The sequence below is a fragment of the Prionailurus viverrinus genome, chromosome B2, assembly GCF_022837055.1.
Source record: "Prionailurus viverrinus isolate Anna chromosome B2, UM_Priviv_1.0, whole genome shotgun sequence".
In the NCBI taxonomy this organism is placed as follows: Eukaryota; Metazoa; Chordata; class Mammalia; order Carnivora; family Felidae; genus Prionailurus; species Prionailurus viverrinus.
Window position 1 is genome coordinate 141,347,885 of NC_062565.1, and position 27,062 is coordinate 141,374,946.

General features: G+C 43.0%; 1 long non-coding RNA gene across 2 annotated transcripts in view; it reads right to left on the reverse strand.

Annotated features, from left to right (window-relative positions):
* Positions 1-760: 760 nt before the first annotated feature.
* LOC125166160 (uncharacterized) overlaps positions 761-27,062 on the reverse strand; it is a 75,917-nt gene continuing 49,615 nt past the window's right edge. Inside the window, exons 2-4 of one of the 2 annotated variants that reach the window (XR_007152378.1) lie at positions 5,694-5,753; positions 5,228-5,352; positions 761-2,117 (exon numbers count right to left, since the gene is read on the reverse strand). This is a non-coding gene — a long non-coding RNA (uncharacterized LOC125166160). Of the gene's footprint in view, positions 2,118-5,164; positions 5,353-5,693; positions 5,754-27,062 lie in introns of both variants that reach the window. The other variant, XR_007152377.1, reaches the window with a different exon arrangement.

Below are 27,062 nucleotides of genomic sequence, written 5' to 3' on the forward strand. Positions count from 1 at the left end.
CATGATCTCACAGTCTGTGTGTTTGAGCCCCGCATCCGGCTCTGTGCTGACAGCTCAGAGCCTGGAGCTTGCTCCCAATTCTGTCTCTCCCTCTCTCTCTGCCCCCCCCCCCCCGCCACTCGTACGTACTCTGTCTCTCTCCAAAACTAAATAAGCATAAAAATAAATAAAAAAATAAAAACCTTTGCAGAAATGTATACTCTTTCTTTCCTTACAACTGTTCGCTGAGAGCCTTTGGAAAAGGGGTCTTGATGAAATAGGGCTATGAGAACAATGGTTCAGGAACAGCCAGGAATCCTGGGGTAAGGGAGGCCAGGAAAGGGGCCCCAGCAGGGGCTCTGAGCTGCCAAAGGGGAGGCAAGGTCACCAGAAAGAGAGAAACAGTGAAAGCAGAGGGGAGAGGCCCCTTCAAGCAGTGTTGTACAGGGCTGGCCCTGCCCTAACTTGTCTCTGCCTCTCTCCCAGGCTTGCCTCCCGCCCCTCTCGCCTCTGCATTCGGGCAGACAGAAGCTAGGGGGTCATGCTCACCTCCACTCCAACTAATAAAAAGAAGGAAAATGCCAATAAAATGAATATCTGCATTTATGCGTGCAGTCGCTTCAAGTTTCTGCACGTTTCAGTGGTAAGCACTGCAGGACATTAAGAGTAGAGTCAAGACGATATTTTATCCAGCTGCCCTCTTCCCAGAAAGTAAACAGATAATAAAATAAATCTAATCAGCATTCCTTTTCACTTAGCTGAAATTAAATTTTACTCATCATGGGTAAGTGGCTAATTACACGTTTAGTGTAAAGAAAATTCCGGGGACATTACCTTATTTACTCTCTTCTTGTGTCAATAGATGAGAGGACATTGGCATTCAGATGTAGGTGGCAACAGCTGACTGCTGATGCCAACTTACCTTTTACGGCCTGAATTCAGAGCAAAACAAAGCAAACAGGAGAGACACCGGAATTAAATTGCCTTCCACCCCAAATCCAGGCAATCTGCCCATTGATTTATAGCAACTGCAAGTGCTGAGGAAATTGCTTCCCAAATGGACTGATCCCTGGGCTCCGAGAGTTTGAGGAAAAAAAAAAAAAAAAGCCAAAATTTCTTGAGTGGTTACTGTGCGCTAGGCATTTCTTATGTTAAGATGCTTCGCCACAAGCCATGAGGCAAGTTGTCATGTTTTTATACCCATCTTGCGGTGGGGGAAACCAAAGCTTCAAAGGGCGGAACAGCATCCCCGAGGTCAATCAGCTGGTGAGCAGGGGACCCAAATCTGTCTGACGTTCAAGGCCACGCTTTGAACTGTGGCATCGTCTCTGTGGCAAAGGGGACTCCTTCCTGACACACCACAGCTGCCGCATGTTCACACGAAGGGGACCCAAGAGTTCCGAGGCCCTCTGTCAGCCGTGAGAGGGTCCCTTCGAGCAAAGTCCACTGGTGAACTTAGGCACAGCGCTGGTCAGCTCTCACCTGCCCGAACTTCCTTGTTTGGCTTGGTCCCAAGAAAACGTCTGGCTCCCAAGCCACCTTTTGGGTGACAGACCTCCCATATGGTGGTTTGTTCCTCGGTGCTATACCACTCTGCTGAGCTTTCCAATCTGGAAGGTGCTGCTGTAGACCGCACGCTGGCAGAAGGAACACTTCCTGCAAAGCGTTTAGGGAGTGGAGCAGGCTTGCACATTTCGCAGGCTTGTTAACGAGAGCTGCGTGTTTAGTCCCCCATGCTCTGAGCAAGACCTGAGGGTACCCTTTTTGAACTCGGGCAAAACATAAATGCAAATAATTCCATACAAACAGAACTGTCCTGAATTAGTCATGCTCAGATGAGCCCATGTGCGAGCATTCCAGCGCCTGATCATCACCGATGGAAGCTTACGTGGACGTCATTACATTTTACTTATAATCTACTCCAAACCAACGTGCTCAGTCTCTGAAAAGGGGATTCCTTCCGCAGTCCCCCCCCCTTTTTTTTTTCTGAGTTGTGTACGTCCTGAGCCATTGTCGACATCCTAGCAGGCTGTAAAGTCAATTCATTTTCTTCTATAGCTGTTTTGAATTTTATCTGGAGATGTTGTTAAATCAAGTCTGCTTAAACCTGAAGGCCCGGCATTTGTCACAGGGAACCTCTAGGTAATAAATAAAAACAAACAAGTCAAATCGCACCGCCTAGGTGATGTCTGCAAGTAAGAAAGGAAAGGATTTTTTTTTTTCACTCCGTTATGAAAAGTTCATGGCTACCATTACTGCTCAGTAGTAAATGTCCCCATCAAGACGCTCCCCCCGAATAGTTTCTCCCAGGTTTGGCAAACAGGACAGACGATGTGATACTTTTATCTGATTCGGAGGGTACGAAAAACCGTAACAAACGCCATCAACTACTGATGGTTCCAAATCCTCTCCAAATCCTCTTCCAAACACACTAGCTGCCTGGTTCTCTCCTTGTTACGTTTCTGGAGTACAAGCAGGGACGCGGGACTGAAAGGGCTCCCCGTGCCACTTGAGTTCGGGCTGCAAGCAGACCACAGCTGGATCTTACTGAAAGTTGTATTCTTACGACACCCCGAGGGGAGAAGCTAGGTGGCGTGGGTACTGCTTTGGGGACCTGTCCAAACTGACACTACAATTTCAGAGATCCCACCAAAATATATTTTACGGCGTGTGGCCTGAGACCACGAAACCTGGCGTGGGAATTTGGGTGCAACAGATGACGATCCACGGATTTCAGGGACTAACGTCCTCATGCCCACTGGCACCTGTTCCTGACTGTAAATTAGCATGCAAAATCTACCACACCTTCCCGAAAGACAGAAGGTAGGCTTGGCGTCTCTTTCATTTGTGTGAACCAGTTATGATTTAATATTTAGTGAAAACACGAGTCATCCGTCTTCCCCCTTCACTTGTCTTTCTTGATTCACAGGCCACCTTCCTATCCGCTCCACTCTGCCCACTCTATTTTTATCCAGGTTGCCACCCTTGATCCTCTCCCGTGTCCGATTTCTCCATTTTCTCCACTCCCCTCTCTCTCTCCTCGATCTTCCCATCTGAACACAGGAAAGGAGTCGCCCTAGTGTTTAAAATTTCTTAGAACTCTTGCGCCCCTTTAAAATCTTCCATCATTTAGTATTTGGAAATTTCGCAAGATAAACTTGGGAAAGCCAAGATCCCACATCCACCACTGCCCCTGATTCTAAATATGCCCCAGAGGGATCTAGCATCTGCTAGAAATGAGCCCCTCAACACAAGAATTAGAGGTTCCCGAGCCCTAGGAATTGATTATGGGTTGACAAATCAAATTACAGGATTTCTCCTATAACAATGAACATGTGCTCCTACGTCTCTTCACGTTATGGGATTTCATGCAACAAAAATACTAACGACAGCAGACGCTGCCAAGAGCCTCAACCATAGCCCCTCACGCTCATCCCTTGGTTGCATGTGGGCCAGACTTCCCGCAACAAGCCCCGCGACTGTGTTCCTTTGGCCGCGGGTCTGTCTGGCCTCTAGAGTCTTCTCTGCCTGCCCACATAGAGGACTAGGGATGCTGGGGAATTAATGCCTCCCCGGAGCAGCTCTGACCAACGTCCAACAGGAGTTGGGGTGTAAAGCTCCCTTCCCCCTCAGGTGGGATAACTCAGAGCGTGTCTTACACTGGCTCCTTGCGTTTCCCCAAGGGGTCTATGTGCCCGTGGCCCACAGTTGTAATTGTCTCCAGACACCTTCGTCAGCTGGCTTCTCTTCCCTGCCTCCTTTCCAGCATTTCCTCCACCTTTCAATTAAATTACTTGCACTTGAATTCTGGCCTCAGGGTCTTCTTCTTGGGAACCCCCCAAACGATACACGGTTATGGGATAATAGGACTGGGCCAGGCGCTCAGACCTTTTATGTCTCCTCAGTGATACACCAGACAAAGCAGACAAAGAAGAAAGAGAAGCAATAGCACAATTAAAATGCTACCAGAGTTGTAAACATCTTGGATTCTTAATACATGTTTTAAAATCACGCATTATTTGACACATTTCCTTGACAAGTTGCATAAATTTTGTTTAGTGGAAGGAGGTAGGTAAGCTAGTCTGGCTTCTGAATTACGAGGAAGGGCTGGAAGAAGGCCATCCTAATTTTTAAGACAAAATGTTGCGACACCCACGGTGGATAGCCATGGCTCAATGTTCCATACTTCTTACTTCTGTGCTGACTTAAATTAGAAATCCAGCTTTTGGGATTGGGCCCGTTCCCTCTTTTTGTGACACAAAGTGCTAGTTTGTTGTATTTGTATTTGTGGTTTGGCATTAAGCCATGATCTTCGGTCCCCTGAAGGTGCTTCTAAAACACCTTTAAAGTAGCTGATGACTACCACACAAGTTATTTTAAGAGTGAGAATTTAGTACAAGGGATTGGTGAAGCAGGTGATGGATGACTAAAAAGCCAAAGGGGGAAGTCTCAGGCAACTTCTGGAAGCATCTTCTGAGATGGAAAAAGAAATGAAGTGGGAGCGTCACTTGGTGGGACCAGACCTCTGAGGAGAAGTAGGGTGACCAACCATCCCAGTTTCTCTGGGACACCGATTTTTCATGCTAAAACCAAGAGAGTCCCAGGGAGACCAGACGGTTGTTCGTCCTAGAGGAAGGAGGGATGCCTGGCTGGTGGTGATGCCTCGGAAACTTCGAGAAGGGTCCCCCTCCTCCTCAGAGCTGGAACTCAGCTCTCTGATCAGGAGGAACTGGTACCTCTGGACTGGTAAAACGGGCCAGGTGCCAGGACAGCAAGATGACCGGAGCCCGGAACCAACTGCCGTTCCTCCGACTTTAAATTTTTCTCTAGCACCTTCGATTGGTGTGGGCCTAACGAGGAGCAGTCACCAAAGGGCAAAGTGAAAACATAGTTTGCTCTACAAGCAAAGCACAAAGGGTGGGTCTGGAGCTGAGAGCAATAGTTTAACAACCACACAACCAGCCAGCACGCCCACCACGATGGCCTCGGCTTTCCTTTCTCTCTCTTTCTCCCTCCAGCACTGTCTCTAATGAGGACTCCTTTGGCCCTCCTACCTCCTCTCCCCTTCTCGTATCTTTTAAAGCATTTTGTTATTTTCAGTTTCCCCTCGATACCTAAGACCCTCCCTTTATGCTCACTGCTTGAACTTTTATAACCAGATCATTGTATTAAATAATCTGATCACCAAAACATGCACACGCAGGGGAAGAGCGTGGTACACACTCCCGGGACGGTGCGCACAGGTGACCTGGGGCCCAGGAGCCGATGAGGTGCGTGTTGTGCGTGCAGGGTTCCTCCGCAGCTTAGTACAATGAGCTACGTGGCAAGTTTCGTCTCCACCTGCTGTCTCTTGGTACCGCACGGCTCCGTTACCTTGTGGCAAAAAAAAAAATCTTATTTGAGCAAATATGAACTTTGCATTCGGGTGATTTTATTCCCCTATGCGTCTAACCCAGAAGAACAAATACATGCCTTAGAGACAGGCATTTCAACAGAAGACTTGCTCTAAGAACTAGGGCCATCTCTCCCAGACCTGAGGTGGAGAAGTCGGGGACTCCTGGCCTCATCCCCCGCCCCCCCCCCGGAAATTTCTCCGTGTGTCTTTCCTGGAAATCACTTTATTATCTCTCCCATTTACTCAAAAAAAAATGTACTGAGCCAAAATATCCCTCAGGATTTACTTGAGAGCAGTTTAGGCATCTTTATTTACTCACTCTGTGTGGATACGTGGGCTTCATGCGTTGTGACCGTTGGATCTTTACTTCTCAGAAATTCTTGGAATGAACACAAATACAGCCCCATCGGGTTAGGAGGAACAAGAACTCCTGGCCCAAGAAGTCCTGCCACGTGCCCGGACTCCACACCTCTATCTGCCTGCACCTCTGCACCTGCTGACCCCCTCTCTGCTGGCACTTTTATGAGCGGTCTATTATTATCAGCCAAAAAAAGCTAGAATCTTTGATTCATTTCTAACGACTTTAAAAAGCGCAACGGGCCGCAATAAAAACCTTCGACAACTTTCATCTTCAAAGACACACCAAATTACGTTATAATTTATCTGAAACTTGAAATTGTTTCTGGAATTGTTTCATGTTTTTAGTCTCCTGCTCCACTCACATGACTCACGATTCCTGGGAGGGTCTTGGATGCAAGCTCGGCGTTACAAAATAGGTCACTGGCACGCCCAAGCTAATCCCCGCAGCCCGAAAACATTTTTGTTTCAAATGCAAGCAACCATAAACTCTTGATTATAACGGCAAATTTTCAGAGACCTCTGCTGCTTGTTTGCGAAATCTTGAGGGTGCTGCCGTGCGGGGTACCCCTGGATGCCACAGAGGGTAGTCATATTAAGATTGCCATTAGCTCTAGACATAAAACGTCAGTATCATTCGATGTGCATTGGGCTTCTTAGTTAATGATATATTCATTGGGTGGGCACTCACTGAACAAGAAGACAAATGTTTCCCTGCCTAGAAAAGCGGATAATCGGAAAGAACTCTAAATAAGTTTCTTCCAGATCACTCTGCCATTGGATCCCGCTGGGGAATAGTTTTCCAGTGTTTCACAAAAGGGTTTCCTTCTGGCTTTGTGCTCCTCGATCTCTACCCATGGTGGTCAAAAGCCCTCCCGGGCCTTCTGTCGCTGAGCCACAATTAAAATAAAATCCGAAATATGAAAACACTTCCCATTCCCTAACCACAAGACAGGCAGGCGTGGAGACTGCTCACATTCCAGCAGCCCACACGTGGCCCTGAATCGAGGGCAAATGGTTGATTCCAGCCAGTTCTGAGTCCTTCTAGGACTAACAGTTCCTCCCCGGAGCAAATATCTCACACTAACTTGACTTCTAGTTCTTCTCAAGGCAAACAAGAAGCTGCAGCCACCCTTAGAAATGCTCTGTGGGCCAGAATGCTGGTCCTGGACTCAAATGCCTTTGGGTGGGAAAGTCAAAGGAGCAGCAGCAAATTGGGAAGCCGACAGCAAAGCCTGATGGTCCTTCCTTGTGCCCATTCTATACTCCACTTACAAGCAAAGCACAAAGGGTGGGTCTGGAGCTGAGAGCAATAATTGAACAACCACACAACCAGCCAGCACACCCACCACGATGGCCTCAGTTTTCATTTCTCTCTCTCTCTCTCACTCTCTCTCGCCATTCTATACTCCAAAGTGGATGGCACAATCTGGAGGGGAAGAAAGCCTCCCTTCCTCACCTTGACCATGGTGTTGTACCTACTCCCATACAAACCGCTGGTTAGAGCTGACCCTTCATCTTAACTGTCCTCATACCCGTTGCCCCCGTGAGCCGCAGATCTTTCCTACTCTTTACACCGCACACTGGTTATCCCATCATCTCCACACCTACCTTTGAGAATCCACCTGGTTCATTTAGTAGAATACCTAAGCTCTGAGCACACTGTGTGTGGTGGTTTCTTTATTTATTCCATTATTTAGTGTTCTGTTAACTTGGTTCAGTAACACATAAACCCGGTAAGAACAAAGATTCTATCGGGGCGCCTGGGTGGCTCGGTTGGTTAAGCATCCGACTTCAGCTCAGGTCATGATCCCGTGGTTCATGAGTTCGAGCCCCACGTCGGGCTCTGTGCTGGCAGCTCGGAGCCTGAGACTGCTTCGGAATCTGTGACTCCCCCTCTCTCTCTGCCCCCCCCCCCCGCCAGCTCATGCTCTGTCCCTGTCTCTCAAAAAGTAAATAAAAAAAATATATAAACGAATAAAAATTAAAAAAGAACAAAGATTCTATCTACGTCAATGCTGTTTCCCGTTACCTGTTCTACCTGTGACAGGAGAGACTCCATAGTGTTTGTTGAACGAATGATGGAAGTAGAAGAAGAAAAGCACAAGCACACCCTAAAAGAAATCATTCCAAATGTGATTTGAGCTACTGACGTATAAAATTGGTCTAGGTTGGAGAGAGCCAAAGCATAAGAGACTCTTAAAAACTGAGAACAAACTGAGGGTTGATGGGGGTGGGAGGGAGGGGAGGGGGGGTGATGGGTATGGAGGAGGGCACCTGTTGGGATGAGCACTGGGTGTGGTATGGAAACCGATTTGACAATCAATTTCATATATTGGAAAAAATAAAAAATAACAAAAAAATAAAAAAATAAAAATAAAAAAAAATAAATAAATAATAAAATTAGTCTAGGTTAAGATTGTCTTCAATATTCTTTTCCGTTTTAAAAAATACATGAAAATTTCAGTCTCTTCCATTTCACTTGAAATTATCCCTGACAATTAACCGGCTCCACTGCTATCGGCTTGCTCTATGACACACTGGGATCCTTATTTCACTTTTTATAAATCAACCATTATATCACAGCCATATACAATAACGCACAAAGCCAAGTATGGTATGCACCTCTTCCTCTTGGACCTCCTTTCTTGACGGAGGCACAAACACATCACTCAGTTTGTTCGTCTCAATGATAAGCCCCATGTAGGCGGGGACCTACTTTTTTTTTTTTTTAACGAGTATCACCGTACTTAACGCGTTACCTAGCACATAATCACAGGTAGCCAGTAATGACTAGTTAAATGCGTGAGTTACATGCGCCCAGGCACTCAGCTTCTATTTGGATGCCCTTTTCCCCGTGGTGAAAACTTCAAGTCTTTCATTATTTAGGTTAAGTCCTTTCCTTATTCCCTCCTAACGTGTGGTTTGTTCTCATCATTACATAATGAGCAAACAGATGACAAGGATGTTCCCATTCTTAAGTTTTTGTTTACCTCACAGTACTGAGTACAGCGCTTTGAACATAAAAGGGATAGCATTAAATAATAATAACAACAGCTGGCTTTTTAAACAACCTGTTTTGAGTGATGGGCCCGAGCTCTGCGAGCTCTACATAATGAATTCATTTAACATTTGCCAAAACCCTGTGAGATTGTTTATGCCAAGATCCCATTTTACAGAAGAGGAAACTGAAGCCCAGAGACACAGATCATGACTGGCCAGGATTCAAATCCACACGTTCTGGTTCTCAAACGCATCCCACACACACACACCAGGAAATAATACAGCGTCACCTCTACAACGGCAGCCAGACAGTCATGGACCAGCCAGGGTGCGTGGGGTAAGCAATCCACATGCCTGTGGTCCAGGATGAGAACCCACATAGAGATAAAGCCAGAACGAGTACACAAGGCCCGGTGACTTACGTGTCTCAGATAATAAGCAAGCAAATTAATGGGTGCCTTTTGTGGCAATGAAGGCGTTGTGTGATTTTGGGGGTCCCCGGGAGGATTTCAAAGGTTACGCGATATTTCCATTGAGCATTTCCTGACCTCTCATCCTCATGATGCACAGTACACATCCACGCACGGCAGGAGTTTTCATACATTCGTTGTTACGCGGTGCATTTCAGACTTTTCGATATTCAGTTATTCTAATTTGATATGAATTGTTCCTAATAACTCACCAAATAAGTAAATAGGAAGCCCCGCTGGATAGAGTCTTTTCGTACAGACTTTGGAATTAATCGTGCATTTTGTTCTTCTTGTTCGAATACGCTCTGCTATCTTTAAATAAAGGGAACTTGAATAGGTCACAAATTTGTATTGAGCCCGAACTGTAACCTAAGTGGCTTCAACTCAAACACTCTTGTGTCTATCACATCCTCAAATAGCACTAAAAGACAAGTGTGCCGCTTTTAATCCTTTGATTTCAAGTATTACAGAGACACATAATGATGGAATTTACTTACGCTTCACAGAGATCCTAGAATAGTCTTTGTAAGCAGCGTGCACTATTTCAATTACAAAGACACTCTTGGCAAGCACACGTTGAACAATCACATTTTCTTTTATTTTTGATTGATCCCCAATATCAGTGCCATGTAGTGATTTATAATGAGATAATAATATCTGCTTCATAGGTGTGCCTTGAGGATTTAAGAAGACAATATGTGGGAAGCATTTTATAGGACCTTAAATCACATGTGCTACAAGACCGACATGAGGGGTAGAGCCAGGCAACCAATGAGTGAGCCTTGCTCACCCCAGCCTCCTCACTCAGCTGTTGTTATTCTGAGACCTGGGGACGCACGAGTTTCTGTACGTATCCTCCTCCAGCGACAAGAGTCTACTTTTCTTACAATCTCACACCGTGTGATCTTTTGGGGGAGCCAATTTTTCAATGTCTCTGAAAAGTCAAGTGTAGATCCCCTCTGATAATACAAATCTGCTTCAAGTCATTTATGCTCTAGATCGATATCCACACCTGTTTCCACTATTTTTAATACTGGCCAAATGTCCAGCCATAGGGATGGGTTAAAATAAAGTATGGTGCTTCCCAAGAGTAGATTACTATGCAGCCATGAAAATAATCGTACAGATGATCTGGAACCTCACCAAGATAAACCGGTAAGTGGAATGAATAAGATGCTAACTGCTACAGGTAGGACACCCCGTGGGTGTTTTTAAAATAAGGAGAGGCATACGTATAAACCTTGTCGATGCACAGACTATTTCAGAAAAGATTCGTAAGAACGTGGGAAGAGTGGTTGCCCATGGGAAACAGAATTAGAGATTGGGATCTGGTGGGAAGGGAATCTATTTTCGCTGTATACCCTTTTGCACTGCTTGAATTATTTTTTATCGCTTTGGAGTATTACGTTTTCAATTTAAAAACTAGATAATTTTTTTCCACATGATCATGATCAACATTCGCCAACTCCACGGTATGACTGGTGGGCAATACTTGCCTTCTGGCATCTGTTCTCAATGAGTATAATGTGGAGCCACGGGAGCCTTGGTTTTTGTAGGACAAAACACACACATTTCAACTGGTTGGTGCAAAATCCCCTGATAAGGTTGCTTGCTGACTTGAGCAACCATACTTTGGAGGTAAAAATCTATCCATAGGGAACTTAAAAGCAAATAAGGTGGGAAGATTTCTCCGAAACAGCCTGGTGAAGAATATATAGTTTGGGCAGGTGGGAGATTTTATTACCACTCGGAACACACCTGACCAACACCGCCTAATGGGTGGGCCAGACCAAATAACAAGACTTGTGTCGCCAGAACGTTAAGTTTGTAACAATATGCATTTGGTGTTTTGCTCCGTCTCACAGACGTCGGTGTAAAAACACTTAAGGAAAACGTCCACGTCTTGTAACATAAGCATGTTGCATAGCTTACGTTGCGAATTATACAAGAATGAATTATTAAACGAAAAATGTAATTAGACGTTTAAAATGTTACTGATAGCTCACACTCACAAAACAAACTGTGAATTCCACTTCCTAGCGTATGATTCAGGCCCCAGTTCTACAGATTTAATGTCTTTGAGGAATATCAGATGTCCCCAAGATTTGGAATTTGATGGAACCGTAAGATGCGGAGGGAAACGTTGCAGCCAGACAATTCCCCATTGGCTCCATATCTGAAGAGGACCAAAAGCCTGTGCTATTCCAGCTAAGGTTAGCAATAATTTATGCTGAATACATTATCTGCAGTTTAGCTTTTCTCAGCCAGGGGCACGAGAAGTTATGCAACGCAAAAGACTGTGTAGGCTAGCATGTACCAACATGCTGGAACCAAACCCGACTGGGAGCATCACATCAGATCCCGAGCCCAGTTTGCTATTGGCTTGGTGCGGGGCCATGTCCCTGGCTCAGCTGTGAGCAGAGGCAACGTCCCAGTCTCCACCCACTCGCCTTGCTTAACCTACCACTCACTGGACCGACCTGCACCTGGAAAGGGTGGAAAGCATGCCCAGGAAATAAAATGGAATCATAACGCACCATTTGGAAGGAAAAATAAATACACATCGATGGGGGGTGGGGGGGGGGTGCGTCCTCCGAAAGACGCTACCGACGTGGGTGACAAGACACAACCGGTTCCCTCCTCTAGAACGGATTCCAAATCTCGGGGTGCCTGTCGATGCTGAGCCAAAACGTCTCCACAGAGGTGGCAGGCAGCACGCGAACAGTTCCAGAAAGATCTGCCCCAAGGATCTCCTTGCAGGAGCTACAGTTACACGGGGACTGGGAGAAAGTTGGGTCTGGCTCACTGTCATTACCGTTTGGGCGACGGCCCAGCCCATACACTCCTTTCCGTGGCTGACTCAAAACAAAGCAAGGCCCTTATTAGGAACATAGGCTTAAACTGTCTAAAAGGCAAATGCATTAGTATGTTCAGTCACCTTGTGAGCTAATGACTAGACACTTTAGAGCACAGGGGATCATTATTCCAGCACATCATCAGTGAACTTTCCAGAAAAGCTAATTAAAGGATCCATTAAAATGCTTACCAGAAAGTGAGGGTTTATCACAGAATCTTACTCACATTTGAAGAATTCGCAAGATTTTTGCCTTGCCGGCTGCTACCGCCTTTCATTTCCTTCCCTGCGATCTCTACAGATGGACACAATTAATTAGGGACACTCTTATTTCCCTTTGATCATAATTTAGGTGTCTCCTCATTTCCCCTCTCTCCGATACTGTTTGCTACCAACCGACATGGTAACCCAAAATATCGGAGGCTGGCAAATAGCACGCATTTTCTCCTCTGTCTAGAGCAGCAGCTGTCTATACCTGCCCGGAAAATTCCACTGGGGCTAACACCTGTTTCTTCTCCCACATAGAAGTTGCTCTGACATCCTTTTCAGGTCTTTCAATAGCCTCTACTTGGCGTCCCCCACAAGGTGGGGACTACATTAATCCAGTAGAATGTGGAAGAAAATTTTACATTATATATATCTTGTTCCCTCATCCTATGGTAACTTTATTTTTGTATTTTCGTATTTTTTTTTCAGTATTTATTTTTGAGAGACAGAGGGAGAGCCGGAGCACGAGTGGGGGAGGGGCAGAGAGAGAAGGAGACACAGAATCTGAAGCAGGCTCCAGGCTCGGAGCAGTCAGCACAGAGCCCGACGCGGGGCTCGAACTCACGGACCGCGAGATCATGACCTGAGCCAAAGTCAGCTGCTTAACTGACTGAGCCACCCAGGTGCCCTATTTTTGTATATGTTTTACAACAAATAAAACACATTAGGACAGTGATACTTAGACATCATTTGTAAGTAAAATAAATAACCAGAAGTGAGAAGTGTGGGGTCAAATGGTTTTACAGACGAGGAGAGCAGTCAGACTCCACCCCCAGGCTAGCCCAGAACACCACAGCAGCCACGTGGAACCACCCATCACATGCTATCAACAGGCAGCATGAGGTCCTACTGTGTGCACCCCACCCCCCAACAAACTTCCCTGTAATGGACTCCACATCTGAAAAGAATTCAAGGCCACTGGATTCCGTAAAGATACAGAGTCATCCGTGGTATTAACATTGTTCACCTCATGTTCAGAAATCTTAGGAGATGAGCAAGTGAAATCACTGAATAGGCCCAGAGTGATTCTTCCCCCAAAACGGGTAAACTCCAGAAAACAAACAGAAAATGCCAAACTGACCCAGGAGTTTGACTCACGGAACACACAGGTCCACAGTTTAGCCTTTCCCTTTCCCCAAAGTAGGGTACGAGTTAGCATTATCTTTTCTTTTTAACTAATTCTTTTGAAGTTTTTTTCTTATAAAATAATACATAGCTACCACAAAAAATAAAGATAAAAATATAAAAAGTTACCTGTAATAGTGTTTTACTACAGAGTCAAGAATCTTAAAAAAAAAAAAGAGCCTGCTGCAGACGTCATCAAGACTATTACCATGCTCGCCTACCTGCTTCGGCTAACCAGCAGCTTGGGAAGAAGAGGCCTGGGCTCTGTGGGGATGCAGGGCCCCTGAGGGTGGGAGCGCACTCATCCATGACCCCAGCAGGCATTCAGTAGGTGCCGATTAAATGAAGCACTTTACTGCTCCCCAGGACAAAGCCGATATCTCTTTGTAAAAATGTAACAGTGAAGAAATCGGAAACGGTGAAATTGGACAAATCAAATTAAACTGTCTAGGATTCCCTCGTCTCATTTATTTCTTTAACACGCACACTTAGTGGCCCCAGCTCTAGGCCAGGCCCCATGGCAGGCATAAGGAACACAAAAATGAACCCAGCGATGGTCCTCTGGGACAAGACGGCTCAAATACAGGGTGTGATAGTCAACATAAGCCATGCTTGGCAGGCCAGCAGGGCTCAGTGGGGGCAGAGCTCAGGGGCAGGCACCCAACAACTAGGGAAGCCTCCTCGGAGGAGGTGACTGCGGGGTTGGTTGAATCGACATATTAGTGATTTCTTCTCAGAAGGAGAGTGACAAAGGGAAATCATTAAGAGACGTCAACATACCTACAATGTGTTAATTCCTTAAAAAGAAAGCCAGATATTAATGGTTGTTAATTCAGGATGGTGGGACATGGGTATTTGATTTTTTTTTTTTTTTGTACTGTTGTTAAATTTAATTTCTTGGTGGTGGGTGAGGGGAATGGGAGGTAAGTGGAACTTAGCCTACTGATGGGGAAAGGCAGTTTCCCTAGGCAAAAGGACACAGGAGGGTCTTCCAAATGGTGACAATTATGTCTACCCTCCTGCCTCGTGAGGGTGTTAGACAAACCAGGTGGAGAAAGGAAATATGAAAATACTTTGCAAAACATACAGCTGTGTTCTGAGGTGTCTTTTTTTAACTCTTTAATATAAGATTATATTTTTGCTTTATTTTTATTTATATTATTACATACTTAATATTAAGTTAAAGATTTCATGCAGGCCAATTTACTTTCCACCATCAGTATCGGCGATGTAGGAGATATTAATGGCCATAGAATGTCCTAATTAGGCAGAACTGAAAGGGACAGGCACTGTCACATGGTGGTAAACTTTGGGGAACCAATAAGGCACCAGACATCAAATTCTACATCAATGAATAACCCCTGATGAGTATATTTCTATGTCAGTCATCTCACAAAAGACCCTGGTGACTTACAACAATGACAAAATCTCTCTGAATACTAAAAGTATTTCCGCTTCCTTTCATCTTTACATTCATTACTCTATCAGCTATTAATGGAAAATTGATTTCGTTATTTTTGCTGCTCAGTCTATCTTATCCGCGGAGAAGTCAAAGGGAATCCCTACGGACACAGATGGAGGGAACCATTCTTTACACATTTTTGTATGTGATTTGGAAGGCCTAATAAAACGGACAAATCACAAGAAAAAGAAATTTGTGTCCTGCAGAGTAAAACTCAGTACCTGGAAATTTCACTGCAGGAAGTTGAAATTGACAGACAGAAACTAGACCAGTTTCATAATATCACTTCACAAACTCACAGGGAAAAACTGTTCTGAAAGTCTAGCTTTTTTCCTCACAAATATCATAAAATGACAGAACTGAAGGGGCATTCACAGGTCATCTTCCCCAGCCCCCTGCCTCGGGCAAAGGAGCATTCCGCCCGACGAGATAAATGACCCGGTGTGTGGTTTTGTTTTGCTTTGTGTTTTTTGAATATCCGAAGATATTTCGGTTTCTCTTGGTTACTTGATCAGTATCCAATCAGCCTTTCAATCGTGGCAATTTGACTGGACTCTTTATAGTTTAGACACATTTTCTCTTGTTCAGTTCTCTAAAAAGAACGAATTGGTGATTTTAAGTGTAAGAATATTGTTTGATATACTTGAAAAGAGTTACTGCCTTCTATTTCCGGTGGTATAGTAAACTATATACTCTAACCACACTATTTGCCATAAACAACTAAAAATGCCTAATGAAGTCTAAAAGCTATCTTTTAGCCTGCATCATTGAGCCGACAGAAAACAAATAAATGAAAAGAATACTCAGATGGCAAAATCCAGGTAAAAGCCAGTCTAAGAATGAACAGCAGAGCCCCAAAGCTGACTCTCATCTGAAGTCATTCACCAAACCAGATGAACTTGAACTTGGTCTTTAAGGCCTCAAAGGGGCACAAGGCACAGCAGACAAAGCCTAAAGATGGAATGTAAAATAGGAGATACACACTCCATTCCACCACAAGCTACAATCCCAAAAGGCCATAGTCTCAATAAGGATAAACCAAAAATACATCGTCCACTCTCCAGGAGATCACAAGGAGGATCACGTCTCAAATCTTGAAGAAAAAAAAAAAAATGAAAAAAATCTCCCCTCTGAATCTGCCTTCACAATGAAGACCCCTCGGATAAGCATGTATTTCAAAATTATACTGTCTGGCATTCTGGAAAACCAAGACTTTCATTTTAAAGGCACCCCAGGCTACCCATCCTGCCCAAGCATCCAGCTAAAGCAAATATGAATCATCTCTGAATACGTAAAGGTCTTTTCTTTATGGTCATACTGTTTCTCCAAAAAAACAATCTATGGATACTCTGCCCTGTTCGATGTACATGGCAGGGGTGGGGGGGGAGGGCGGCGGGAGGAGACGAGGTCAGGATAAAATTCTTGACATCCAGTATCTTGGTAGCGGAGTAGGGAAAGGGCAACTAGAGGTCAGTTACAGAGACATTCACTTCATCCCCTGAATTTCATTCTCCGCTCTGTCTCTACCCTTTGCTGTGCCTCCTTGTGTCTAAATCCAAATTCTTTCTTGATTTCATTTGTCCACGATGTAAACCACCTGTGGGGGAAGCCAGCTGATGCGTGGGGTTCAACCAGGTCATGTACAGACTTTGTGCCAATCTCCTATTTTCAGCCTGATGCCTCCCCACTGCCTGCCATCCACATCACCTGGATCTTCAACGTGCCCCCGCTCTCTAGGTTCTGCGGAGTGGATCAGCTAATTCCTCACACTCTCCCCCATGGGGGAGGCCCGTGGGATTGTTATTTCCTCTGCTCTGCTCAGTCAGCGGCCACACCAAGCTTCTGGAAACGTTCTTTTATTTATTGGGGTCTCCACTCACCTTCTGCTTGTGTGTTTATTCATTTTTCTTCCTTTGCGGCCATTTTAATTGGATTCGGGGAGGGAAAAGAGCTGCATATTCTGCCATGTTTACCCAGAAAAGGTCAAGTTGAACCTTGAATGGCCTGGGTGATAATGTGGGCCAAATATAGTGTCCGGACCATCTCTCGGGCTACCCTCAGCCTTGAATTTCCTATTTAAATATCTGGTTCCTCCCTGGAAAGGCAGACCCTGTGAATCACCTTTGTTAAATTGCCAGGACCTGCAACAGTAGATATTATTAAAAGAATTAAATTCAGATGGTTGAACTCTTGATCATCTACAACAACACCACATTGAACACTTATTAAGCACCTTGTATGTGCCAAGACCTGGCTTAAACACTTTACAGATAGCATTTTATTCACTTTAATTCTCATGACAGTGTTACGACGGAGTTATCATTAGTCATGTTCACAGATGATAAAACTGTGGCTCAGTTGAGCTAAGTGGTCTGGTGACAGGCACACAACCGGCTGAAAGGTGACCCAGTGTACACATCTGAGTCTCCCTCAAGCCAAGGACCTTGCTTGCTCCTCTCAACCACACCACACCCCGCCAAAGCCTAACATCATGAGAATGGAAGCAACGGCAAGACCACATCACACATAGACACGGCATGAAAGAACTTAAATCCAGAAAGCATGTACCAGGGCGCCTGGGTGGCTCAATGGGTTGAGCGTCTGACTTTAACTCAGGTCATGAGCTCACGGTTTGTGGGTTCTTGCCCCGCGTCGGGCTCTGTGCTGACAGCCCGGAGCCTGGAACCTGCTTCGGATTCTGTGTGTGTGTCTGTCTCTCTCTCTCTGCCCCTCCCCTGCTCACACTGTGTCTCCCTCAAAACTAAATAAACACTAAGAAATTAAAAAAGAAAGAAAGAAAGCAAGCACGTACCAAACAAAGATGGCATGGAAAGGTGATCTGAACCAAGGTTAAATGTTGAGCGCTTATTTGGATTTGCCGATTCAGAGGTGAGCACTGCTTTTTAAACTTCACAATTAGTATGTTACGCACGGCAGTTCTAAAAGTGCATTGTCTTGTACAAAACACATCGTCTTGTTTGAATCGCTAAACAAACCGGTCAGAAATCAACTAGCAGTGAATAAGGTGCTTTTAAAGTCTTGAATAAAGAGATTTAGCTCAATATTTTTATTATGCAGGCATAATGTATTTCAGAAGGATATCTCAGTAACTAATATGACTAAAAATAGAGAAGTCAAATGCATACTGATTAACACAGTGAATTAACTATCCCCAACTGTAAGTATGATTCAACATCATATTCCCCAGGAAAATATTTGGACTTGGAATTATCCATTGAACAACATATTTTCATTCAAAAACATATTGAAATATAAGCAGTTCTTACAACGCTTGCTTTTAGAATCATCGAATTTTGGCTTTGTTGAAATTACTTCTCCCATGGCTTCAATTTCTTCTGCATACACAATTTGATACCCAAATTGTGAAACAAAAACAGAATTTTTCTCATGGCAAAGGATGCCATGCAATTAGATTCAACATATTTTGAAACCTGACTATAGACGAAGGTCTGTGCTAAGCATTCTAGCATATTTAAAGCTGAACAAGGCATGTTTCCAAACATCAAGGGAGGAAACAAATACGTTCAGCATAATATAAGGCGGACGTGGGCAGCAGTGCCCTGGAAATAGAGACACGTGCTATGGACATCCAGAGAAGAGAGAGGTACCGGAACCCGGCAGATGAGGGGCTACGTGAGCTGGCCTTGGAAGCTTGAGGGATCTCAGCAGACAGAAGTGGCAGCAAATGGCGTTCCAGTGGAGGGGCCGTGGTGAGGAGACTCCTTAATGGGAAGGAGGAAGCGAGTAACACCGGCGTATCAGACTCAGGAAGTAGCTGGGAGCAGGTATTAGCGTCCTCGGGCCCCCATTACAAATTACCACCAACTTGGCGCCTTAAAACAACAGAAATGTATTTTCTCGTGGCTCAAGAAGCTAAAAGTCCAAAAGCAAGGCGCCAGAGGGTCAGTCCGCTCTGGAGGCTCTGCAGGAGAATTCTTTCCTGCCTCTCGCCTGGGTCTGCTGGCGGCTGAGCCCCAGCGTTCCTTGGCATCCAGTCCAGCCCCTGCCTCCATCTCAAATGGTTCTCATCTCTCCCCTCCTCTTCCCTTCCCTCTCCTCTCTTCTCTTCCCTCTCTTCTCGTCTCAGGACTTATCATTGGATTTAGGACCTTCTCTAACCCAGAATTATCTCATCTCAAGATCCTTACCTCTGCAAAGATTCTTATACCAATAAGTTACATTCTCAAGTTCATGGTGGCCATACTTTGGGGGGAGGGGGGACACAGTTCAAGCCTCTACAGGGCATCTCTCCCATAAATGTATAATATTTAAAATAAATTGTCCTTGTACTTCTATTTGATTATGAATTGTATCAAAAAAATATCTGAGCAATAAATTCTTAACGACAATTTGATTACCATTTTTCTGAATTTAATTTTTAACTAGTCAGCAGGGTTTTCACATTATGTCCAGGTCCGGGTGACTGATTGCCGAGGGAGACTTTCCCAAAACCCCCTCCCACCACGTGTGTAGAAGAACCGGTCACATGATATTACTGGATCCACGGCTGTCCCAGAAATTGGCCATGAGTAATGCAACCCCGTGCAACCCTTCGCCTCCTATACCGACAGGAGAACTGATCTCCATATTTGAAAAATGCCCCACAAAATACCAAGCAAGCCACATGAATCAAAAGCATTGTAAAAATTAGGGAAGAAAATCTAGCCTATACTCATCCAAAATTTGCTGTATGCACAGGAAGCACTTAGAAGCTGAACCCTAAGAATGGATTTTGTAGGGCATTTCATAATTGCCTTAATTATGGAAAACACTTTTTATTGGATTAGAGGTGCAATTTGATGCTCTTTGGGTGCTGGCTAAAGAACTCAGTAATTGTATAAAATGATGGACAGGCTTTCAGGCTCCTACACTTGTTTTTTTTGACTCTGTGATTTAAGTGTGAAATTGATCTGAAGTCGGTGCGGGTCCTCTATCAAGTAGGCTCGAATGTAAGCAGTGCAGCGCCCTTTGCACTAATTCGGTACAAAATATCCTTTCGGTGTGTAAAACTCAAATGCATCTCTTAGAATAGAGAGTCCAATTTATGTCATGCTATAATCATAGCAGTTCTAAACTAATTTAACACCCTGAAGAAGTTAATTAACATCATTAAAAAGTGCATCCAGTCAAGTATAACATGTGACCCAAATAAATAATTGAGTGAACTTTCCTCCTCCAGGGGTGACATGTTCCAAGGCTGTCCTCTTTCATCAGACCTGGTCAACAATTGTTTGAAACGTCTGACACCGACCACATTAGATGATTTTCATGAAGGTGTAAACCTACATGGCAGCCTAATAAACAACTTAAGTTTCATGGCTGACATTGATTCATACATCTTCTAAAGAGGTGGTGCATGAAATGATCAGAACAGTCAATAATGCAAGCAAAATGTATGGGCTTGAGATAAGAGAGCAGAAAACAAAATCAATGCCTTCCAGCTATTAACAGCATGCAGCAGAGTTCATAATAGATGGCATTAAACTTGAACAAGTTGCATCCTTCAAATACCTCACAGAAACCGTCACTCCAACAGTAATTGCAAGAATAGCATTCACACAAATGAGTATATATGGCTTTAGCTTGGTCACTGAAAGCATTTTACCAACTAAAAGCTACTCACATGAGTTGTTTGGGGTGCGTTCTTATTGCAAAAATTTTAAAGAAGGTCACTAAGCACACTAACAAGTATCATTAGGTGCATAAAATTTAGATAATGAAGAAAGTCAATACATTGCTATAAACCTTCACACACAAAATAGATGCACAAAAGGGCAAAGCAATCAGCCGCAAATGGATGATTTTTTTCTCCTTTAAAGAAATGAAATCGAGTGGAATGAAATATTGTTATCTTGTAATCAACACAGTCATTTTTAAGCCCTCCAGGTCAGAGAAGTTTCTGTGTCAGAAACACGAAAGGGGTTCTAGTATAAAGTATTTGGGAGAGCCGAGTGACTGAGCACGCTGGCTTGGAGATCAGATCGACCTGTGTTTGATTCACACCTTTACCACTTATTAGCTTTTTCATTTCACCTCTCCGGGCCTCTGTTTATTCATCTGTAAAATGAGATTAATTACAAGCACCTAGCAGTGTTGTTGTGAGAATATAATAACAGACGTTGGAGTAGTCTCTGAATAGAGTGTTCCCATCTTTATTTTCAGGATATGTAGGACTTTGTCCATACACTAAATGTTCTAAAGACTGGTAAATTAACATAAACACTTCAAAACAAGGTCAGTCCTTCATAATCTCCGCTTAGTACAAAAATGATAATGTCCGGATTCAGAGCAGCTAACTTAAAGAAGTGAATGGTCAGGCTGCTCTCTAGCAATGGAAATACGTCCTGGAGAACGGCGCACTAACAGCGACACTCGCACAGGTTACGTTTCTCGCTCCCTCTTTATACGTTATCCAGGTGCAGGAGGATTCAGATAATCCGAGCTCACGTTTTCCATTTAACCTTGAAATGATTTCGAGTATCAGAGGATCGCTTCAAAATCCCGGGTCAGCCACCCACAGCTCAGCATCTCAGGAGCACGTTCTATTATCTGCTAGTATTGCCACAACTTTCAACACGGCTGCACCATTTTAAATTTCTACTGCTTCTTTTGTTGTTGTTGCTGTTGTTGCTGATGTTGTTTGTTGTTGCTTTTTAGGCAGCATGCATTGGGGAAGAGTCACATGGCACGCCTCTTCTTTTACCAGTTTTATTGAGAAATAATTGACACACCTCACTGTATAATTTTAAGGGGGACAGCAGGATGATTTGATTTACGCAGACTGTGAAACGAATACCACGATAGGTGCAGCTAACATCCATGATCTCATATAGATACAATAAACAGAAAAGGAAGAAGTAAAAAAAAGAATTTTCGGGGCGCCTGGGTGGTTCAGTCGGTTGGGCATCAGACTTTGGCTCAAGTCATGGTCTCATGGTTTGTGGGTTCAAGTCCCAAGTCATGCTCCGTGCTGACAGCTCAGAGCCTGGAGCCTGCCTCGATTCTTTCTCCCTCTCTCTCCACCACTCCGCCCCCATGCTTTGTCTCTGTCTCTCTCTCTCTCAGAAATAAATAATTTTTTAAAAAAATTTTAAAGAAAAAGAATTTTCTCCTTGTGATCAGAACTCTTAGGATTTACTCTCAAATTGTCCTACATGTCATATAACAGTGTAACCTACTCATCACAGTATACATTACATCCCTAAGACTTATTTATAACTACAAGTTTGTACCTTTTGACCACCTGCCTCCAATTCCTACTTCCCGACCCTCTACCTCTGATAAACACAAGGCTGATCTCTTTCTCTATGAGTATGACTTTGGGGGGATGAGTTATTTGTTTTGGGTTTTGTTTTGTTTTGTTTAGATTCCACATATAAGTGAGATCTTCCAGTATTTGTCTTTCTCTGTCTGACTTATTTCACTCAACATAACATGCCTGCAAGGTCCATACATGTCACAAATGGTAGAATTTCCTTATTTATGGCTCAATAATATTTCATTTGATGTACACACACCCATTAATACACACACACACACACACACACACACACACACACACACCACAATTTCTTTATACATTCATCTATCACTGGACACTTAATCGTTTCCACGCCTTGGCCATTGTAAATAATGCTGTCATGAACATGAGGGTGCACATATCTTTTCAAGTTAGTATTTTCATTTCCTTCAGATAAATACCCAGAGGTGGAATTTCTGGATCATATAGTAGTTCTATTTTTAATTTTTTGAGGATCCTCCATACTTTTTCCATAGTAGCATATGTCATCTCTTATCTCTCTGATGATGGCCATTTTAACAGGCATGACTAGTTTTTAATTTGCATTTCCCTCATAACTAGTGATGTTGAGCATCCTCTCATGTATTTGTTGGCCTTTTGTATATCTTCTTTGGAAAAATGTCTAGTCAGGCCCTCTGCTCATTTTTTAATTGAGTTATTTGGAGTTTTGCTATCAAGCTGTATAAGCTATTCACATATTTTTATATTAACTCCTTATTAGCTATATGATTTGCAAATATTTTTCCCATTCCATTGTCTTTTCACTTTGTCAATGGTTTCTTTGGCTGTACATAAGCTATTTAGACTAGTGCAGTCCCACTTGCTTATTTTTGTTTTGTTGCCTGTGTGTTAGGTGTCATAACCAAGAAATCATCACCAAGACCCATGTCAGGAAGCTTTGTTCCTCTGTTTTCTTCTAGGACTTCCATGGTTTCAGGTCTTACATTTACGTCTTCAATCTGAGTTAATTTTTGTGAGTGGTGTAAGATAGGAGTCCAGTTTCATACTTTTGAACATGAATATCCAACTATCCCAGCACCATTTATTGAAGAGACTGTCCTTTCTCCATTGAGTATTCTTGGCTCTCTTGTCAAATATTAGTTGATCATATATGCTTGGGTGTATTTCTGGGCTATCAATTTCTGTCCCCTTGGTCTACTTGTCTGTCGTTATGCCAGTGCTATACTGTTTTGGTGACTATAGCTTTATAGTATAGCTTGAAATCAGGAATTGTGATGCCTCTGGCTTTGTTCTTCTTTCTTGGGATTTATTTTTTGACTATTTGGGGTCTTTGTGCTTCCATGTAAGTTTTAAGATTGTTTTCCACTTATGTAAAAAAAAAAGTGCCATTGTAATTTTAATAGAGATTGCATGGAATCTACAGATGGCTTTTGATAACATTGACATTTCAACAATGTTAATTCTTCTAATCCATGAACATGGGATACCTTTCCATTTATATGTGGCTTCAATTTCTTTCATCAAGGTCTTGTGATGTTCAGAGTAAAGCTCTTTTACTTCCTTGGTTATTCCTTAAATAATTTATTGTTTTTGATGCTATTGTAAATGGGATAGATATCTTTATTTCTTTTTCAAAAAAAGTTCTTGCTACTGCGTAGAAATACTACTGATTTTATACATTGACTCTGTATCCTGCAACCTTACTGAATTCCTTGATTAGATCTAACAGTTTTTTGGTTGAGTCTTCAGGATTTTCTACATATAAAATCATGTCGTCTACAAATAGAGACAATTTCACTTCTTTCTTTCCAATTCTGACATTTTTGTTTTTGTTTTTGTTTTCTGGCCTGATTATTCTAGCTAGGACTTCCAGTACCATACTTAAAAGGAATAGTGAGAACCGTCATCTTTGTCTTGGTCCTGATCTTAAAGAAAAAGCTTTCAACCCTTCACCACTGAGTATGATGTTAGCTGGGGGCTTGTCATATACGGCCTTTACTATATTCACATATGTTCCTTCTTCGCTAGGAGTTTTTATCACAAATGGATGTTGAATTTTGTCAAATGCTTTCTCTGTATCTGTTGAGATGATCATATAATTCTTTTCTTCCATTCTATTAATTTGATGTATTGCATTGATTTATTTGCGTATTTTGAAGCATCCTTGCATTCCAGATATAAATCCCATTTGATCATGATGAATGATTCTTTAAATGTGCTACTGAATTTATTTTGCACTATTTTATTGAGAATCTTTGCATCTATATTAATCAAGGATATGGCCTGTAGTTTTCTTTTCTAGTAGGTCTTGTTTGGTTGTGATATGAAGATAATGCTGGCCTCATAAAATGATTTTAGGAGTGTTCCCTACTCTTTGATTTTTTAGAAGAGTTTGCAAAGGATTGGTGTTAATTACATGGCACATTTCTAATGGCAACTGGTGATTCTTCATCACACAGTTGTATAAATTATCACCTCTTTTTCCTTCATTTGTGCCATGAACAACTGTTGAACTATAGAAACATTTTGTTGAAATACCGTATACGAAAAATTATTACATGTTAGGAATGTAAATGACTGTCTCAGGACATCGGGGCTGAAATATTGGCTCTGGGTAGGAAAGCGCTCATGGCCCTGGCCCTGTGCTGCTATTTAGTAATGGAAATAGAAACACAGCCTCTCCGTTAGCCAGAAAGGTGATTCTGCAGCAATCAAAGGCTGAAAAACACAGCTGCTGCTGGGCCAGAGTCCCCAACACAGAAACTTCTATTGAAGCAAGTATCTTTTCATTGAGCTCCACAGAAAACCATCAGTGGCTTTTTTAACCTGACTTTGTGCTTCATTTGGTGCAGCTCAGTGCAAGAAGCTATAGAAGGATAGCCCTGGAGAGTAAATTATTTTCTACCACCCCACTACATAAAGGCTACATAAAGATGCTGATTTTCCCTTCCTGTTTTCTCAGCACCCAGGGGTTATAATGACAAACCTGGCGTGCAACACTTAGTGATTGGGTGACAAGATACTCAAGTTGAGAAAACGACGGTCAAGGAAATGCCCCAAAATAATAATACCACTAAAAACAGAAAACTGAAATCACAAGTTTGATCATTTGGGTTGAATGGTTGAAAAAAAAAAGTTTGTTAGGAAAAAGAAAAAGTTTGCGTGTTGGGAGGGAGGGGTATGTTTAATAATCCCAGCTCTCTCTCGTAAACAGAATCATGCATAAGAGGGAAAAATGAAACAAGCAGAACTATTGGCATTCAAGGACAGAAAGGGGCAGTTCAGACCATGGAACAGGTTTCCAGATCTCTGCTAATTACTTTCGCTGTTCAGAGCAGCTGGGGCCTCTGAGGGGCTGGTATTGTTCCTTGCCCCCAAATACTTTACAATCCCCTTGGGAGAGCAATGATAGCAAATATTCGGTGACAGAACAATGTGAGGAGATGATTTTGCCCTGTTAAAGTAGACGATATAAACTTACATTCCGTAGGGGGTTCAGAGAAAGGAGAGGCTGGTGGCAAAAACATCAGGGGCCACCTAACCAGACAGCTGCATTTGTCAGTCTGCTTATTTCTGGGCTTTCATGCCATCCCTGCGTCTTTGACCGAATTGCTCCCCAACCACGGGTGCCCCCGTCCCTTTGTTAGGACCCCCATCATGGATGTGTTTGAAGTTTCTCCTTACTGGAGCTGTCCCCGATCACTGTTATCCACAGATGCTCTAGGACATGCAGACCCCACCCCCGCCTCCATAGAACATGTCTCCATGACTATAAACATCTACGAAGCATCTGTGCCTAGTTGACATTGAGGAGAAAACGCAAGGCAGGATCGTTCATGGACTGCTTAAAATAATAGCAAGTATTTTGCCCTCTTTCATACAAACTGTTTAACTATTCAATATCCTTCTAATAATTTCACTTAAAGAAGTTGTCATAGGTGTGGATAAGGTCTTAGATGCAAGGATATTCTTTGAAGCACTGTTTACAATAGTGAGAATCTGAAAATATCCTAAGTATCTAATAATAGATACTGCATAGAATAGAATAATAGAAGAATAATAGACTATAAGGCAACCAACAAATATGGTATAGCAAATGAATATTTATGAACATAGAAATATGCTTACAATATATTAAGTGGGAAAACCACAGGCTACTGCAAGCAGATACAATGTGATCCTGTAATTCATACATATAGACAGTTGTATATATGTAAACATATATATATATATACACATATATTTTTAATGCATATAAACATATATATACATATATAAACATATATATAGGTTTATATGCATTAAAAAATGTCAACCATTGGATGAAGTGCATTCATGTTTTTACTCTATTGCTTTGGTATTCTTCTGATTTTTCTTTGATGAATAAAGAACCCAAACATGGTTATAATGACTATGCCCACAAAACATTGTCCTTTTGATTATGAAATATTTTATGCCTACAAATGAGCTTTTGGAAAAGTATAATACATACCCACGCACCTACCACCAAGCTTGCACAATTCTCTCTTTAGGCAACTTTGCTTTTAGCGAAGGGGTCTAAGAAATGAACAAAAGTAGGTCAGAATGCTGAAACGCTATGTGGATTTACCCTCCTGTAATGAGAGGTTTCATTCTGGCCCTCTTAAACTCAGTTTTTAACAGCCCAGACTATCTCTAAAAAACACCCTTTCTCCCAGCCTCTGCACCAGTAATAGTAACATATAATGTAGTACAAAGAACCATGATTTTTCCCTATTCAGGGAGCTGTTATCATCTGCTGTGGTAAGCTGTCTGTGGAGCCTGGGCCCGAGCCCACACACAACTCACCTCCTGATTTACTTAAATCTTTTTGCTTCCATCAACCACAG